Here is a 5,420-nt window from a genome sequence, read left to right as displayed (position 1 = left end):
ACCCCATTTCTAATAAGTAGAAACAACCAATGGTCAATTCTTATACGGGACGTCCCATACTATATGCATACCTCATATCAAATCATTTTACTGCAGCATTTTTGAGATATGGGACAATATGGCACTTTAGAGGGCTATAAAGACCCCATTTCCAATAAGTAGAAAAAACCAATGGTCAGTTCCTATAAGGGACATTCCATATAATATGCACACCTCATACGAAACCATTTTACTGCAGCATTTTTGAGATATGGGACAATATGGCACTTTAGAGGGCTATAAAGACCCCATTTCCAATAAGTAGAAAAAACCAATGGTCAGTTCCTATAAGGGACATTCCATATAATATGCACACCTCATACGAAACCATTTTACTGCAGCATTTTTGAGATATGGGACCATATGGCAGCTTAGAGCGCTATAAAGACTCCATTTCCAATAAGTAGAAAACAACCAATGGTCAGTTCTTATAAGGGACATTCCATATTATATGCACACCTCATACGAAACCATTTTACTGCAGCGTTTTTGAGATATGGGACCATATGGCACCTTAGAGTGCTATAAAGACCCAATTTCTAATAAGTAGAAAAAGCCTATGGTCAGTTCTTATACAGGACATCCCATAATATATGCACACCTTATATCAAACCATTTTACTGCAGCGTGTTTGAGATATGGGATTATGGTGCTTTAGAGGGCTATAAAGACCCCACTGCTAATAAGTAGAAAAGGCCAATGGTAAATTCTTATACGGGATGTCCCATACTATATGCACACCTCATATCAAACCATTTTACTGCAGCGTTTTTGAGATATGAGACCATATGGTGCTTTAGAGGGCTATAAAGACCCCATTTCTAAAAAGTAGAATGAATGAATGAATGGTCAGTTCCTATAAGGGACATTCCACATTATATGCATACCTCATACAAAACCATTTTACTGCAGCGTTTTTGAGATATGGGACATTATTCTACTTCAGAGGCTTATAAAGACCCAATTTCTAATAAGTAGAAAAAGCCTATGGTCAGTTCTTATACGGGACATCCCATAATATATGCACACCTTATATTAAACCATTTTACTGCAGCGTGTTTGAGATATGGGACTATATGGTGCTTTAGAGGGCTATAAAAACCCCACTGCTAATAAGCAGAAAACCCCAATGGTTAGTTCTTATACGGGACGCCCCATACTATATGCACACCTTTGTAATGTCTGATTACTTTTCTTAGGGAATTAATTATTATTAATTCATTCAGGTTTTGAGAGGACTCGAATCTGAAAATTCGAAGTCAACCTGATTAGAACTGATTTCAAATTTTAATAGTTTACACCTTATCAACGATCGTCCAGCGAGACGTTAATGTCCGTGTATCTTAACAATCTGACTATGTGTATTTTCCCTGGCCACAGGTCAATACAATTATGATAATTTGTAAGCTCCTAGCGAGGTAACATGATCTTGGCAAGGTTTGACTTTAAAATTATACGACACCAGACAATGATTCTTTATAAATGAAACACAAATTTATTGGCTATTCTAGATTACATTAAGCTAAGCTAAAACACACCTACACACTCACATACATACAGTTCTGAAGAATGATGTTAACAGAGTTCTGAGGAAAGATATTCGCTACAGTTCTTTTACTTGCAACCTGAGTAAATGACAAAGCAGAGATTTTCTTACCGTCCTGAATGAGGCCGATGAGTGTGGTGTCGTCTGCAAACTTCAGGAGCTTGACAGAGGGGTCTTTAGAGGTGCAGTCGTTGGTGTACAGGGAGAAGAGCAGTGGAGAGAGAACACAACCCTGAGGAGCTCCAGTGCTGATCTTTATCTTTATCTTTACTCAATTCACCAGTTCAGCACCTACTTCAGCAGATGGAAGACCTTGTTTGTACTTGCGTTTGTGACAGCTGAAAGCTGAATGGTTCCTCGTGGCTGCTGGAAGGAATTCCGTTGCTGATTGGCTGTTGATCTGGCGCCTGAATGACGTTTGGATCGTCCTTTTGGGAGAGCCCTCGTCGGATTGGTTGGTTGCCGAGTTACAGAGGAGCCTCTGGTGGTCCTTCTGAGACAGTCTAAGTTTGCAAGACTTTAAGTTCTGCAGAGTAATGAAGCTTCAACGGAGTGGGTGAGTCTTGGATTGGATGGTGAGCGTGTGAGCACAAGTTAGAGTGCTCTCCACATGGCAACAAGGCCTTGCTCGGGAGAGCAAGCAGCAAAGAGCCTGCGATCGGGAGAGCAAGCGGCGAAAAGCCTTCACTCGAGAGAGTAAGCAGCGAGAAGCCTTGAATCTGGGTTGCAGTGGGGTTTTGACCTGCGGCACAAGTCCGTCCCACGGCGCGCTCTTCCAATCGACTTGTTGCAAGGCGGGGCATGCATGCCTTAACAAGAAGCTTCACTTTATCACATGAGGACACCATCTATAAAAGTTTTTTTAATACTTCTATAAAGTTTCTTAAATGCAAGTATGGTACATACTATTTTAAGTTTACTTAATTTCAACTCTGCATTTGTTGTGCCCATTCGTTCAAGATTAAACTTCACATATCACACACATTAGTAATAACCTTATCTACTAAAAGGTTAATAAAACACTGATTAAAGTTGCAAGGTTACATTTTGACACCTCAAGATATAAGACATCCAACATATTATTTGTGAATATGGTTGCCACTTTTTATACGAATGTCTTTTGAATTTTCTGTGTAAGTTCTCTGTCCCTATTTTGGAATGCAGGGGGAAAAGGGGAGGTGTCCTGAGGTCATGCCCATGTCACAAGTGTAGATCTGCCATCCTTCTGCTGGACAGGGAGCTCTTAATCTGTCGCTTTCTGTTTATCGGATTTAGCAATTTACGTGTTAAACGGTCATGGGGGCCTGGAGTGTCTTGTGCTGGAACTTTTCCAGATACCAGGTTCTTTGTTCTGTTGTCTCTTAGATAGTTTTTTATGCTGAAACCAGTCACGTTACACTGCACCTCTGATCCTCAAGGGGTTTTGGACAGGGGGAGTTTCTCCTCCCCTGGTGAGTTAGGGTTTAAGCACTGTTTTTATTTGAGTCTCTTGAGACGATAAGCTAGATGGGGCAGGAACTGCTGAGACACTTCACTGACCCTGCATGAGTTTTACGACCGCAGATGTCTGCATAGGATGCTCCTCAGTTTGTCTCAATGGAATGTGATTGTTTCATGTGTGACTCCGTGGGTCCGTTCGAAGACAGAGATCCTACACATCCCTCTTTGGCTCGGTGATGTTCCAGGTGGGAACATCGGCGGGCACTGGAACAAGAGGCAGAGAGAGAACAGAAACTTGAGACGACATGGGGTGCATTATTTAGAATTACTTGTATCATTATGGTGTCATTTTGGATTGCTCTAATTGTCAGAGGTTTGACGAGGCGGTATAGGCGTAATCTCAATTAGGTTTGTTGAGTTCTCAGGTTCAGGTTCTTGATCAGTTTTATCACGTCGGAACATGCGCGGGATGCCGGACGTGCCCATGTTGAAAGACTCTTGGACGGCATTCACTCGCTTGTGGAGGAGGAAGGCAAGTGCTAGAGTCACAACATATCCTACAATAGTAGAAACGCAACGCGCTGTGTCAGTGGCAGACCAAGACCGAATCATTGGCGCGCCAGCGGGCAGAAGGCGAGCGATAGCTTCTAGCTGTATCAACAGGAGTCAAATCAATAAGTTGCGTTCCTTCCTCCTTGTTCCTTTCTTCCAATTCTAGATCGAGGACGAAGGAATGCTGTTTGAAGAAGGGTTAGATTTCGAGTTCGGCCTGATACTGGTCTTCGGTAAGGTTATACAATGCTAATGATACGAGCCCTTAGGGGCATTGATCCATAAAGTCTGTTTGGGCAGGATAATGCGCCTGGCAGTGTCGTGTCGATCGTAGGTGAGGGTAGCCGTACGCACTGGGGTGTTGACTAGCCATCGGTTTCAACGATTTTAATGAAGGGTGTCAATCTCAATTTCAGGACCTGGATTTGAGATCAGTTAAGGGAGTTCCCTGATGAGGGGACTAGAGGGGAAAGGAATTATAGTGAGAGAGAGAGAAAGAGGAATTAAAAAAATATATATATATATAGCTATAAAGAAAAACACAAAGAGACACAAGGACACTGAGTTAGGTTAGACAGCAAGGGAGAGTGTCACATGTGTGGAACAACTCCTCTCTACTAGAGGTTGGTCCTAGCAGTGCGGCGGAGGAGAGTGTGTAGGTGTTGTGTTTTAGAAGGGTAGCTATATGTCTTTCTAGAACAACATAAATTATGTTAGTGTGGGGTAGAGTATGAGATTGTCGGTCTGTGTCAGTTGGTTTGATCTTCCCCCTTTTCCTGTTGGTTGGAACCCTGGTGCCTCTTTATCTGGTTTCGATGGACCCATCGAAGGACTGGCTCGCTGCGCCCTTGTCTGATTTTGATTCGATAGGCAACAGGTGAGAGCTTGTCCACAATCTCATGGGGTCCTGTCCAGTGAGGTAGGAATTTCTTTGACAGGCGATGAGGAGCGTTCTGCCTTGGTTGGGCGAAGCTGTAGTACCATACTTTGTCTCCGACATTAAGGTCCTGGTGAGAGGCCTTTTGGTCATAGTAGGCTTTTCGACCTTCCGCACTTCTTTGGAGTTGTTGTTGCGCGAAGGCGAAAGTTGTTCTCAGGTGTTGATGCAACTCCTCCAGGTACTGGTGAGTGGTATAGGCGGTGACGAGGTTCAGGTCACCAGGTTGGTACAGCAGGTGTAACGGTAGTGTCATTTGTCGCCCCATCATCATCTTGAACGGGGGCACTCCGGTAGACCGGTGAGGGGTGGCCCTGACGGCCATAATTACCAGAGGAAGCTTAATATCCCAATCCTTTTGATTGGCAGACACACACTTCTTCAACATGCTGACCACTGTCCTGTTGCCTCGTTCCACTTGGCCTGAGGAAATTGGGTGATGGCTTATATGAAGCCTGGCCTGTATACCCAATAGTTTCCACACTTCCTGCATGACTTCGGCGGTGAAGTGGGTTCCTCGGTCAGAGTTGACCCTTAAAGGCAGTCCGAATCTTGAGAAGATGTGGTTCATCAAAAGGCAGGCTGTCATTTCTGCTGTATCGTTGGGAGCTGGGAGACACTCTACCCACTTTGTGAATTCTCAAACCACGGTGAGGAAGTATTTGTTACCCCGTGTTGACCGTGGTAGGGGTCCCAGCCAATCTATTTGGAGGCCGACCATGGGAAAGTCATTCCTTTCCGTTGCAGTGGTGCTCGGTGGTTTGAATTTGCCGGTTGGAACTGGCAACACACCAGGCATCCTTTTACGTACTCCGCCACATCTTGCTGCATGCCAGGCCAGTATGCTACTTGCTTGAGCGCTTCGTAGGTGGCCTTGGTGCCATGGTGTCCAGCGCATGGTGAATC

This window comes from Sinocyclocheilus grahami, unplaced genomic scaffold (assembly GCF_001515645.1).
Source record: "Sinocyclocheilus grahami isolate Dianchi unplaced genomic scaffold, SAMN03320097.WGS_v1.1 scaffold1824.1, whole genome shotgun sequence".
Classification (NCBI taxonomy): domain Eukaryota; kingdom Metazoa; phylum Chordata; class Actinopteri; order Cypriniformes; family Cyprinidae; genus Sinocyclocheilus; species Sinocyclocheilus grahami.
This window is presented reverse-complemented; position numbering follows the sequence as displayed.